The sequence below is a fragment of the Mastomys coucha genome, unplaced genomic scaffold (assembly GCF_008632895.1).
Source record: "Mastomys coucha isolate ucsf_1 unplaced genomic scaffold, UCSF_Mcou_1 pScaffold9, whole genome shotgun sequence".
Lineage (NCBI taxonomy): Eukaryota > Metazoa > Chordata > Mammalia > Rodentia > Muridae > Mastomys > Mastomys coucha.
Window position 1 is genome coordinate 104,795,605 of NW_022196915.1, and position 14,805 is coordinate 104,810,409.

The following is a 14,805-nucleotide window of genomic DNA, read 5'->3' on the forward strand; positions in this document are numbered from 1 at the left end:
TCCGCCTCCTGCCCTTCATCCTAACACGACATCCGCCTCCTGCCCTTCATCCTAGCACGACATCCGCCACCTGCCCTTCATCCTAACACGACATCCGCCTCCTGGCCCACGGTGGCTGCTGTAGCCACAGCCATCTTACCTTCACTTCAGATAGTGGAGTTGAAGCAGAGGGAATCGCAGATATTGCTTACAGTCCTGTCTCACTGGCTAGAATCTAAACATTAGCAACTAGAGCCACAGAGAAAAACTAGAAAATGTATTTATTATTCACTGCCAGCGGTCTTGATAAGTGGGGGAGCTCTATTGTTAAAGAAACAACAGAAAACTAATACTGATAAAAATTATTAGTCCATAAGTATAAAAGGATATAAAAAACACAAGTCCTTTTCAATATCATATATTTTCTCATTAATTTGACATAGGATGAGATTAGAATTTGCTGTGTCAGCATTCAATGCTGTTCAACCATTTCTGTGCAGTATCTCCTTTGGCCTGCCTATGTTCTGATAGACTGCCTGGCATTTTCATTCTCTTACATTTGATCATTTGGAAGGAGGATTCAGAGATGCTGAAAAGATTTCCAATTCTCATTCATTTACAGGAAAGTTGCTCAGAGCTCCTGGTCTTTCTGCCTTGGAGTTTTTCCCACTACTCATGCTGCCTGGCATCAGTACTGGGACTGGGAATTGCAAGAATATGAAATCTAAGTCTTTATTGATTTCTGTCTCTCTTTTTTCCAACTCGTTGTAGAGCTGCAGTGACCTAGAAAATGCCATGCACCAGTCTAGTGTACTCTCAGCTCTGCCCCCAGTGACGGGGCCTCTCACTAGAATGAAATGTTCAGATAGAGTGTAGTAGAGGGGAGTCTGATAACGGCACATGAATTCAGGGGAGACACTCAAGTACCTCTAGCTGGATGCCAACCCCATTCCACCCCCAAACAATCCAATATGCAGACTGAGGGGATAAACATACAATTCCAGTGGGGCACTCTGCCTTCCAGAAATTCAGAATCAGTAGCTACTCCCTAGGAAATCTTAAGGGGTGATCAATAGGAACTCTGCTCATGATATGCTACCACCTCTCTACTTCCCTGTGTCGCTGGTGTTTCATCAACAACACATTGTTACAGTTCTTACATATTTTATTGGCTCTTCACTGGGTTCCTCTGCCCATCGCTGGAGAGAAGTTCTGTAAGCTGTAGTAAACAAGCAACTTTACTCAGAATATCAGATTCTTTCCCAGATTTGTCATCTGGCTGACAGATCAAGCAGAGACTGAGGACTATGGACCATATCACAACTATAGAAGAAAGTAGGGCTTTGGTAGGCAAACCACCCAAGGAGAGAAAGATGATGGTTAAAATACATGCCAGGCAACGGTGTAATCTAGAAACGTGGTGAGGATGCAGCTTTTGTCCTCAGGATGAAGGGCAGCCCTGAAACCCATGACTACATTCTTCTAGCCACTTAGAAAAGCACAAGGAGGGATGTGACCCATGAGACAGGATCAGAGGCTCAGGCAGACTGGAGGGTCTGACACTGACCGGGGAAAGGCATTGGATTAAAGAGCGGTGTTGGACACTGGCAAGAATGCACTCATATGATCATATCCGTCATTCTGGGATTTCCTTTTCCATCATTGTCATGCCTCTGCTGGTTGACAGAACTTCACCTGAATGCCTCCAGGCTGTGTAGCTGGACTGGCTACGGCTGCCAGCTCTGCCTACTTCATGATTTCTGGGGAGCATCCAGTGGTTTCTTCTTCAACACTTTTGGCTTCCCTTTTTATACTATTCTATCTCTAGTGGACACTAGCCAACATCAGCTCTGTTCTCGCCATATTCACCAGGAAATATCTGGACAAATTCTCTGAAACTGAATGAGCCCTCCTGGGCAAACAGGGGCATTCTGAATTTTGTAGCCTCTCAGACAGAACACCCATGGCCCCATCTTCCCAATCTACTGACAGAACTGACCTCCCCTGCAGAGGTGCTGAGAATCCTGAGGACTGGCCAGTTGTGAATGCCAGCAAGGCTTGCAAGCCTCTGCACTTCTAGATGAGGACTGGGGCAGCCTGATGGAATGCTGAATCTGCAGACATAGACATGCAGGTGTTTCTGGAGACAGCCTTCTTCAATCTCCACTGGAAAGACTGCAAATGTCTATTTTCAGCACACTGACAGGGACTGTCTAAGATCTATGTTCTGCCTAACTGTGGGAATTCATGGCAGGCCAGAGATCAGGGCTACAAATCCCCGGCTCTTGCTGGGAAAACAATGTCCTGACAAGCAGCTTTATGTGACTTAGTCATGACTACACATCCTCCATCTCCTTGTCATGCTTTGTTTGAATCATATGACCATGATTTTCCTTCCAGAAGTACTTTCTGGATTTTGCTTGCTTCTTCTGATTCCTCTTCTTCTCCTTCTCCTTCTCCTTCTCCTTCTCCTTCTTCTTCTTCTTCTTGTTCTTCTTCTTCTTCTCCTCCTCCTCCTCCTCCTCCTTCTTCCTCTTCTCTTTCCTCCTCCTCCTCCTCCTCCTTCTCCTCCTTTTTCTTCCACCTCCTTCTTCTTCTCCATCTTTTTTAATGTATCAAATCAATGTTAGAAAAAATTGAAATCTTTATCTGGTGCCCCATTTTAGATGTAAGATAGTCATTCAATAGATGCAAATTATTTCTCCTAGGAGGTGTTTTTTCTTTTGTTTCTGTGCAGTATGTATAAACTTGGTTATTAGGAAACTATATTGTGACATTATCAGCTCTTATTGCTATTTAAAAATGATAGTTTGTAGAACTGAGGATTCCCATTGATGTGAAGCACAATTTAATGAATACGTTAACATATTAAACTGTTGTGATGTCAAGAATAATTCTTTTCCGTGGTGTTTTTGTCAGACTTTGATACAAAAATGAAAAAAAAGCTAAATACTTCAAGGGATTTATGGAAATCCAATCCACAGGATCAGCTTAGTGGAACTCTGGAAAGTCATGCTATGGATATAAGTGTGGTTATTAAATGTGAAACATTAAAAGCCATAAAAGACGAGGAATAGGAGTCTCGAAGTCATTTAGAGTCTGTGAGGCCAGGGCCTTGTTCACAGGCTCTCAAACACATCAACTTCTAAAACTGTGCTTCTCTGCATCACCCCTTCTGAGTACCTTAAAATTGGACACAAAACAAGGAATGCCACCTGCTGGGGGGAGGGGGAAGATAAAGGCTGGATGACACTTGTGCAGGGAATGAGGAGTGTATTAGAGGACCTGGGAATCCCACCAAAGACAAGGGAAAGAAAGTCAAGAGGAAGCTAGACCAGAAGGAAAGCAAACAAAAATGGCTGCTAATGCCATCCTGTCCACTCAATCAAACCATGATGTGGTTGAGAGTCAAGCAAGCAAGCAAACAAACACACAAACAAACAAACACACAAACAAACAAACAGCTCCTGTAATGTAACAAAGAGGGAGACTCCAGGGTAGAAATACTCCCCTCATATACAAGCCCCTCAAGTAATACAATTTGTCATTTTCTTTTTCTTCCATGGAAGTTGAAACTCCAGTTTCCTGTATTGCTTATGGGAGATTTTTTTTTTTTTATCCATAAGAAAATGTCATTTGACCAAATTCCTCTCTAATGGGAATCATATAAAAGGGGAACTTGACTTTCTAACATCTGTAAAAGCTTCAAGATCTGTTCCAGAAAATAGTGAGAATGAAACACTTGTAATCTCATGCCCTCGGAACACAGAACCATACACTGACAGGCATACATGTGTGGAGACACAGAGATGTACACACAGATGCATGCATGCTTACAGATCTCAATCTCTCTCTCTCTCTCTCTCTCTCTCTCTCTCTCTCTCTCTCTCTCTCTCTCTCTCTCTCTCTCACACACACACACACACACACACACACACACACACGTACATGTGCACACAAGAGATAGAGAGAGAGGGAGACAGAGACAGAGAGACAGAGAGAGACCGTGGGGCTTTTACAGACTTCTAAGGAAAATCTAAGGTAAGAGAAAAACCTAGAAACTCTAAGGTTTACGTCCATTTATCTTAGAAATACACCAGTCTCCCACCACATAGCCCTTATCCTCAAAGCTATGATCAGAGATTCCAAGTAGGTGAAGATTAGACATGCATCTATCTCATTCTTATCGTAGAGTTCAGTGGTCTACTTTCACTTTTAATTTTTCATGGTTGTAGGCTGTGTATTCTAGGCTAGTGCTGAACTCTAGGCAATCTCCCTGCCTTGACCCCCCACAATCACACAAGTATTAGGATTTATGGGGACACATGACAACACCCAACTCATTCTTTTTTCACTTAAAAGAGGCATCTTACAGTTTCTCTTTGACATTTCAAAATTGTCAAACCACTACTTGATCTCTGGGACTATTATTGGATAAAATAAGAATTAGTTGAGCCCAGCACCAAGATACAAGTGCAGTGGGCCTGACCATTGTGATGCCTACTATGATGTCAACCTGACTGAGTAAGAATACAGGGGCATTAGTGAGGCACATTTGTGGTTTTGTCTGTGATGTGCTTCTAAAGAGGATTAACTAAGCCAAGATCCAACCTAAATTTGAGTGTCAACATCTCATTGGCTCAGGTCTCAGGCTGGACAAAAAGTGACAAAGGAAAAGATATCTGAGTGCCAGCTAAGCATGATTTCTTTACACCTTAATTCATCTAGAGGTGCACAAGCTGGTTATATTCCTGCTGCAACAGGTAAGAGCCACTCCAGAGGTCATGCCTTTCCTGCCACAATGGACTGCACCTTCAATCCATCAACCAAAATGAATCCTTCCTCCTTTAAGTTGCTGTTGGTCATATACTTTGTCAGAGCAATGAGAAGTGTAGCTAATACAGCTAGGAGACTAATGGGAAGATAGTTTACATATATAAATACTCTGTATGCAGTGATTCATATCCCAGGCAAGGTGAATCAGGTACAAGATTTCATCACACTACTTTGAATGGTATCCAATTTATATCTAATGAAGTATTTATCTCTAGAATTTTCCATTCCATATTTTTCTCTAAGTAAATGTGTTCTTCAACAATTTCTTGCATATATGTGATACATTATGGGTATTCACCCCAGCCCCATTATCTTCTTTCTTCCCTATCCAGCCTCCTCTTCTTCCTTATAAATCCCTTTTCCATATTCACAACTTTTTAATTTGTTTTATGACCCACTGAAGTTAGATGGAGGCGCATGTATAATCAAGGGTTTAGAACTGTCCTTTGGGGGCTTGTGTAGTGAGCCTACAACCAAAGACAATGACTGCTTCTCTCCCAGAACCACCTAGTAAACAGTGGTTCAACCTCATACTGCCCTCCCTGGCCCATGACTGACTGCAGACAGGCCCTATCTTATTCAGGCCCAGTAGAGGCCACTTCAGTTCCCAATGAAACCATGAGTTCAAAGCTGTGTCACACCCCCAAAATAGCATTTCCTAGCCCCTTTTGCTATCTTCTATATCTTAGATACTTTTATACAATGTTCTCTGAGTATGAGAGAAGGTGGACTAAATGCATCAAGGCTCAGCACTCAATCATTCTCACTTGAGCACCTATGAGTCTCTACATTCACTGTTGCTCATTACAAAGAGACACTTCTCTAATTAAGACATAAAATACATTCGTGTATGGGTATAAATGTAAGTATTGAGAAGGAAGTTTAGTGCTGTTTCAATTTAGCAAATAAATAGAATAAAATAAAATAGTAGTAAGTTCACTCTAGGGCCCACTTCTTAGGGATAAGTTTTTGATTGGATTTAGAGTAGTAACATGAATTTATTTTTATTTTTATTTTATTTTTTTTATTTATTTTTTTATTTTTATTTTTTGTAGTAGGCACACATCCACTCAGAGAATACCTGGCGACCTCTATAACATTTATACCATTATTGCATCTCTGAGAAATTCTTGCCTGGTAGCTTAACATGGTAGTTTGTAGGTTTCATAACTGATATCTATTCTCCAATGATATCTATTCTTGTCCAGGAGGAGAACCTTAGGCACTATTCAGGGGTAGATGTTTACAGTTCAGCTTCAGCTTGGTTTCTTCATATATTGCCACAAAGGTATATGGTGTAGTAGGGTGCAAAGACCTCCAAAAATGGGTTCTTTTCATTCCTCGTGGGTGCCCACTAGTTCTAGACTATTTTTACCACTCTGAAGGCATTGGGACCTGGAAAAATGAAAGTTAAGTCTCATGCAACTTTGTTCAGAGCATCAGATAATTTTATACTCTGAAGGTTAAGAAAAGTCAACAGAGTAAAGTTCTCTTAAGTTCAAGCTACATATAATCACAAGGATAAGATGCACAGGGCAAAAACGTGTTTTTTCATAGAGGCAAAAAAAAAAAAAAACATAACAATTGCCAGATAGTCTAAACTGAACTCTCTCCTTAGGCTTCATGTGGGAGGGGCACAGAAGAACAATTCCATGGTTTTGAAGAATTGATGTCACAGACTCTGGTCTTGTTTTCTTGGAGTTTCCTCACAAGTACTCAGAATTCCCCTCACAGAGCTCCATTCTCAGACTGTGTTCTGACACTAGACAATATGGCTATATTGCTGAGAACACCAATATTTGTGAGTTCCATTAACAATGAGTAACTAAAAACTGTGAAATATAAAATGGCACACTATTCCATTCTTGGACTGTGTTTCAATTCTAGACAACATGATTACTGAAGACAATACTTAATATTTGTGAGTTCCATCAACCATGAGTAACTAAAACCCATGGAATATAAAATAGTGATAAAATGGCTTATTACTGTGCCAAAAATAACACTGAAAAAGTGTCAGATTTATTGAAAAATCTGTCAGTATAATTATATAGAATATAAATTTGTGAACCGTTAAAACAAAATAATCCAGTATATTTGCTTTGTAAACAATGTTAATTTTTATGATGATTTTAGATAATTTGGAAAATACAAGGTATTTAGAATCCATACATTATAAAATCTAAGATTGTTTTGATCTACTTCCAAATTTCTATGCAGTAGCAATTAAAGTAAAGTTTTAAATAATATGTGTCTTGGGAAATTGGCATCATAGAATTCATGCAGTGGAAATGCATATATTAACATATTAACCATGATATGAAATATAATTTTAATAGATACATGTAATTTTACTATCCTTACATCTTTTAGTAGTTGTCAGTTCTAATTTTCCAGAATATAGGTGTCAGTGAAATGAACATATCTATACTTATGGAGCATCTATATGTTTTGCTGTTGTTACTAAGTAGTCCATGCTGGCCTGGAAATCCTTATATAGCACAAGCTGGCTTCAAACGCCATGCAGTCTTACTGCCTCAGCCTTGAAATCATGATTGCAGGCATCTGTCACCGTACCCAGCATATCCGTATTTTATATCACCTACAGAGAAGACATGGGCTGCTTTCGTGGCAACTTTCAAAAACTTATAAAGGAAATATTCAATATTGTTAAATAAAAAGATCTGTGAAAAAAATAAAAAGATCTACCCTTAAATTAAAGAAAACAATATGCATCACTTCAGAGCCTACTCCTTCTCCAGGAGCGACGGACTCATCCAGCATTCCTAAGATGGCCATTGGCTGGTGTTTCCCAGGTGAGCTTTATCCTCAACCAGAGAGCCACTTCCCCAACACAGTTATCATACGCTGGGGACTTGGGCCACACTAGAAATCTTTCATAAAAGCAGTGTTCATGTCTTTTATCAAAACCACTTCCAGAAGATTAATTCAGCTTTAAAATGTTTAAGGGCACAACTGATAATTCTGTTGGAAACACCCTGGTCCCGCCTCCTCGCTGTACTTTCTCCTGCCCCCAAGACTCCGCAAGAGCTTCCCACTTGTTCTTCATCCCATCTCTCCTCTGCAGTACACTAGCCTGGCCTTCACACCTCTGCCTGGGTTTTCTCTTTGTTCTAGAGCTTAGAGACTGACCTTCTGTCTTTTGGACTCTGCTATGTTTTAAGATGTTATGTTCACATATTTATCCAACATTTCCACTTGTTTATGGCTCAAAGAGGTTAGCTCAGTGGGTCAAGTTACCAGAAAGGTGGCTGCTCTTACATTTTTAATCTTTCCTTTGAGTCTTTTTTTGTCTGGATTTTTTTGGTTTTTGGTTTTTTTTTTTGTTTTTTTTTGTTTTTTTTTTTGCCATTTCTAGATTCTAGAAATTTCCTAGTTAACGTTCAAGTATTTTTAAAAGTTGTTTCATCTTTTTTCATAAAACATTCTCATCTTATTCAATCTTATTCATTCCTGTTAATGACATTTTCATTTTACTATTCATGTACATATGAATATATGTATCTATTACTGTATTATATATATATACATATTTTATTATTCATATATATTTTAATATTCATATATATAGTAAGAGATACTTTTTTCTTGTTTCATATCTAAATTAACCTTTAAAACATTTTGTTATTAATGTACTTTCCTTGTATAAACTGATGAGCTTCATAATGACATGGTTTCTTGAGTATGTCTTACTCCCTGATACACCACTCCATATTACCCTCTCTGGTCCACCCTTCTTCTAGTAGACTTTTGCATCTTTGAAAGCATTCAGGTAACATATTTGAGTTCATGTGTATGTAGTAATCTAGGTTCTACATATCAGAAAATAATGTGTGCTATTTGTCATTCTAGACCTGACATATCTTGTGTAATATCAGGGTTGACAATTCCATCCATTGTCTCCTGCAAATGACATTATTTCTTTCTGCTTTCTGTCTGTGTAAAACTTGATTTTCTTTCTCCCTTACATCTAATGATAGACATCTAGACTGAATCCGAAGCTTGGCTAATTAAGGTAAATGCAATTTACCTGGATGAAAGGCAGGTGTCTTTGCTGTATGCTGGCCTAGACTCCCTGGGTGGTGTGTCACAGACAACGGGAAAGTGAGATCACTTCCTGGATCTGACAAGTACCCGTACTGATTTCCACAGTGGAAGCATTGGGTTAATCTCACATCTATAAGTGGATTTCTCAGCTTAATATTCTTCAATTTCTGTCATTTTTAATTTCATGTTTAAGTCTCCATTTCAAATATTTCTTACCGACTATAGCTTTGTATATTTTTATTAACATTTCATTTTTTTTTCTTTTTTTTGAGACAGGGTTTATCTGTGTAGCCCTGGCTGTCCTGGAACTCACTCTGTAGACCAGGCTGGCATCGAACTCAGAAATCTGCCTGCCTCTGCCTCCCAAGTGCTGGGATTAAAGGCCTGTGCCACCACCGCCCGGCAGCATATCATTTTTATATTCACTTTCTATTAAAATTTATCCCAGTATGTGCTGGTGTCATCTCAGTATGTGCTGGAGTTGTCCCAGTATGTGCTGGTGTTGTCCCAGTATGTGCTGGTGTTGTCCCAGTATGTGCTGGTGTTATCCCAGTATGTGCTGGTGTTGTCCCAGTATGTGCTGGTGTCGTCCCAGTATGTGCTGGTGTTGTCCCAGTATGTGCTGGTGTTGTCCCAGTATGTGCTGGTGTCACCCCAGTATGTGCTGGTGTCATCCCAGTATGTGCTGGTGTCATCCCAGTATGTGCTGGTGTCGTCCCTGTATGTGCTGGTGTTATCCCAGTATGTGCTGGTGTCGTCCCAGTATGTGCTGGTGTCGTCCCAGTATGTGCTGGTGTCGTCCCAGTATGTGCTGGTGTCGTCCCAGTATGTGCTGGTGTCGTCCCAGTATGTGCTGGTGTCGTCCCAGTATGTGCTGGTGTCGTCCCAGTATGTGCTGGTGTCGTCCCAGTATGTGCTGGTGTCGTCCCAGTATGTGCTGGTGTCGTCCCAGTATGTGCTGGTGTTATCCCAGTATGTGCTGGTGTCATCCCAGTATGTGCTGGTGTTGTCCCAGTATGTGCTGGTGTCGTCCCAGTATGTGCTGGTGTCGTCCCAGTATGTGCTGGTGTTGTCCCAGTATGTGCTGGTGTCATCAGTTAACCATCCTCTTTTCCTTTATTTTGAAACAAATTGTTTTGGTTTTATTACTTTTAACCAATACATTGGGTTCAAATATCTCTACTTACACAACTTTTAATTTTTGGACTATATTGAGTCTCCTTTAGAGCTCTGCATGTGATTATTGTGGAAAAATATTCATAGATGCCTGGAAATGATATCTATTATCATATAGCCTTATTAAGTTATACACAGTCACCTAATATATATGTATATAAAGTTACATAGTCCATAACAGTGTATTGTACATCTTTATATCCAATTGTTTTAACTCTACTAGCACCAATGATAAGAATACATTTATTAGCCGGGCAGTGGTGGCATACACCTTTAATCCCAGCACTTGGGAGGCAGAGGCAGGTGGATTTCTGAGTTCGAGGCCAGCCTGGTCTACAGAGTGAGTTCCAGGACAGCCAGGACTATACAGAGAAACCCTGTCTTGAAAAAACCAACAAAACAAAACAAAACAAAACAAAAATAATAAAAAGAATACATTTATTTGTGTATGTAAATGTACCTTATCAGAGATAGAGATGTTACAATTATAATTGAGAATCTAATAATCAATGACCATTTTTAACTTATGTGTTTGATAACCTGTTCATGTTCATTATTTCCACAACATTTATTAATGAAACTATCCTTATAAGTTTAAAATGATATTTTGTATGGTTTAACACCATTTTATCTTAACTTCTCTGTACTATCATTATTATTATTATTATCATCATCATTATTATTATTACTTTAATGTTATAGTATTGGGAATCAAAGTAGGGCCTTGTACATATAGTATGCCAATTTTTTACCACTGAACTACACTAAATTTTAGTTTTATTTTATTTTAAACATTTCTTCATATACAATAAACATATAGTTTAATTTTCTTCGCATGATATGTATCTTTGTCTTTTAGTTTGAAATTTATTACAATTATCAATGTAATTATTGATAATTACTATGATTCCTAGAGGATCAGCTTTCTGTGTTTTTCCTTCACTTTTATTTTCTGTTATGATAGGCAATGATTTCCTTGGAGTCAATGTAACAAATCCAACACATCAGGTTGATTTTCCTGTGATTTGAAGTTGCATAGATGTATATGCTTTCGTTTTCCTACTTCTAATTGTAGATCTGTAATGGCATCTTTCCATTCCATATAACCTGTGACTTCAGGTTCATATCATCATTGCAGTTGTGATCTATAATAATATGTTATATTATGCTCCTTAACAGCATATCTGTGGCAAAAGGAGGTAGGCTGGGGAGTGACCAGCACCTGACATCTGTCACCCTAAGTTAGAAACACGTTTCAAAGCCAAAGTTCTCACAGTTCTGGGAAATGCTTGCTTGTGTCTGATCATTTAAATTATTCAAACAGTTGTTGCATGTGAAATAAGAAGACATGAAGATGAAGAGGAAATTAAGACCTCACAAATTAATGTTTGAAAGCCGAGGAGACGGCTTGCTTTCAGGACATCAGCAGTTCCTATGAATAATGTTTGTTCAGCGGGAGGAGAATAATAAAGAAATGAAAATTTTATCAGAACCTCAGAAATGTAAATGTTTCCGAGGTTAATTTATGACCAGCTAAACTCATTGTGGTGTTTGCAAAGGAAACCAAGGCGAAATCTTTGGGAATAGATCACATTTTTTTTTTCTTAATTGAAGAATATAATTTTAAACTATTTCTGAGTAAGATCAACTAGCGGCTTACACATCAAGGTGCCAATGAATATAGCACCAGAACACGAAGTTATTTCCTGGGCAAGAGAGATAGTGACTTTGCAAATCCACAGCACTTCCTTTATCTAGGGCACTGCCAGGTGCTAATGCCCTCCTTGCCTGCCTCCCTACAGGTGTTAGATGACAAGAAGTCATTAAATCCTTGCAAATCAGGCCATCACTCCCAGGAAGCCTGCCAGTTAAGTTTCAAGCAGAAGTGCGTATATAACTGTTCTTCTGAGAAGCCACTGGTAATGGATGCTTCCCGGTGTACAGCTGTGAGTCACAGCCTAAGATCCCTTGCCATCCCTCAGAGCTCCCAACCTGAATACAGAAGCAGAACACAAGTGTTAGCTCAGACTTTGCTAGTGTCTTCACTTTCTTCGCTGTCTAAGAGAGGCAGCCATCTTAAAATGAGATTAAACAATTCAGAAAAGATGTGTGGTGCCTTCGGTATCATGCCATGATGTGGCACAGCTTGGTGTTATTAACGATTTTCTTAAAGCTTATTAGATGGAGAGTAGAGCTGTAAGATGCTGTCCTCTGGATGGGACACAGCTGTTGCATAGACAAACTCCCAGAAGCTGTGCACACCTCACAAAATCTGCACAAAATCAAGCCAGCTAACAACTCCAGCATGGAGAAGGGAGGAGCTAATGGACCCCGACCTCTAGCTAAGGAGATATTGGCAATTGAAGGCTGCTGGATAAGGAGACACACTTTGCTTTGGCAGTGGGGCCCCTGGAAGGTTGTCCATGGCCCAGAGGGTAACCCACATCCATATGCACTAATAAAACTCACTAATCTATGACTTGGCATGGCATCTGTAGAAGCTCCACAGGATTCTACCACCTTCTCCATCTGCTGTCCGCAGTGATCACAATTTAAGCCTTCCCATTACTTTCCTCTATTGTTTCTTGTTGAGAACCGTCTTAGTCAGGGTTTCTATTCCTGCGCAAAACATCATGATCAAGAAGCAAGTTGGGGAGGAAAGGATTTATTCAGCTTACACTTTCACATTGCTGTTCATCACCAAAGGAAGTCAGGACTGGAACTCACACAGTTAGGAACCTGGAGGCAGGAGCTGATGCAGAGGCCTTGGAGGGATGCTACTTACTGGCTGCTTACTAAATTGTTTCCCCTGGCTTGCTCAGCTTGCTTTCTTATAGAACCCAGGACTACCACCCAGAGATGGCACCACTCACAATCAGCCCTCCCACTCTTTGATCACTAATTGAGAAAATGCCTTACAGCTGGATCTCATGGAGGCATTTCCTCAAAGGAGGCTCCTTTCTCTGTGATAACTTCAGCTTGTGTCAAGTTGACACACAGAACCAGCCAGGACAAGCACCTTCCCTTCCCACTTTCAAAACATTCATTAGACATTGTCAGTATTAAACTCAAAGCTAAAAGAATAGGGTCTATCTGGGCAGAATGACTCTAAATGTTTTTAAATCTTTTCAGAATTCAGAATTTGGACCCCAGGAGAAACTATTCCTTCTTCCACTAGAACAACCTCATGGGAGCTTTCAACAACATGAGTGTGCATACTCCACCTTCCTTATATTATTTTGTATCCAGGTTACTCTTCTGTGTTTCATTTCCTACTAAACCCTTTAAGCCGAGACAGTCTTCCCTTCTCCTTGTACCACAACCAAAGACCATCTTCTCTACCTGATTTCACACCAACTCATTACTCTGGCATCTAGCTCATGCCTAAGTCTGGACTGCTAAGTCTACTGAAGATCAGAGACCTCCTTGCCATCTTTGATTCTGTACCAAAAGCTGAAAATCCTAAAAATGAAGGATAAGTGTCTGCATGTTCTTCACTTATTAGTAACACTGAGCTTGATGCACACAAGAGGGTCTCTCTATAGATACATACCTGATGAATGAATCAGGTAAACAAAAACATCAATGGAAAAATGAGTGAAACATTTCTTTTTGGGTAATTTAAACAAATCCCACAAAATCTATAATAACCTATTTCCTGATGGGTAACAACTAGACAGTGCTAGCTAAGTTCCTACTTATAAATTAAGGAACAGCTACACCCAAATGTCTTCCTTACACCCCACCAGCTCAATTTATCCCAACTGAAGTTCACTTTGTGAGAAGATTCTACCCTCCTATTTGTAACATCTTGGCCCCCAGCTCCATCATATGCTATAAACTCATGAGATTACCCAAAGTAGTTTCTAGCAACAACCCTAGTGCATCTTGTTGCCATTGTTTCCAGTGCTCATGCTCTGGTCTCTGTACCACAACCTCCACCTCCCTGTAGACTTCCCCCCTGCCTCACCTTGTTTCCCAGTGGAGCTTTCTATAGTTATTTTATTTTTATTCACTGTGGAATTACCAAAGCATTATAAATTAGTTTCCTAATTAGAAATGGTCACAGATGATGAAAAAAAAGAATCTCCTAATGACTATTTAGCAGATCAATACTAGAATTAGAATCTAATATAAAATGAAGTCAGTTACTTCAAAGATGAAGCCCAAGTTTGACCACACAACTTTGTTCTCTCAACACCCAAAATATTTCTCTCAGCCCAACTTCACCTTTATAAGTACTTCTTCATGTGCTTTGGAGTCTAACCTTGTTTATGGTTAACTTCTGACCTTAACGTAAGGCAAACACTGTATGTTCTCCATATAGGACCAGTCTCAACTTTGTTTCTTGCCAAATCTGTCCTATATTCAATTCTTATGGAATTACTGGAGAATTACCCCACATGGACTAGGGAAAAGTTAATGAAGCAATTCATTGAATTAGTGAGAATGGAGTTAAGATGATAGAAAGTTAAAACACTAGTGACCTTGGCATCCTGAAGAGTCAGGCTTTCTACCACAAAAGTAGTCATATTAACTGAGCACACAGTTCTTTTCTTCATCCAGTGTAGATGGGAGAGTAAGGGAAATGTAGGAATTGCTGGAGTCTATAGTGTACTACACACCCTGCAATGATCCTAGATGAAGAGAGTTCAGCTGGACAATCAGGTACCACCATAATAATTGTGGTGGCTTGAATAATGACTCTAGGCTTATGTATTGAATGAATGCTTAGTCATTAAGTGT

The 14,805-nt window shown here is 39.7% G+C and overlaps 1 long non-coding RNA gene across 1 annotated transcript; it reads left to right on the top strand.

Annotated features, from left to right (window-relative positions):
- The first annotated feature begins 4,518 nt into the window (after positions 1 to 4,518).
- Positions 4,519 to 11,554, top strand: LOC116084681. The gene is made up of 2 exons (XR_004116217.1): positions 4,519 to 4,742; positions 11,384 to 11,554. It is a non-coding gene; the product is annotated as an uncharacterized LOC116084681 (long non-coding RNA).
- The last annotated feature ends 3,251 nt before the right edge of the window (positions 11,555 to 14,805 follow it).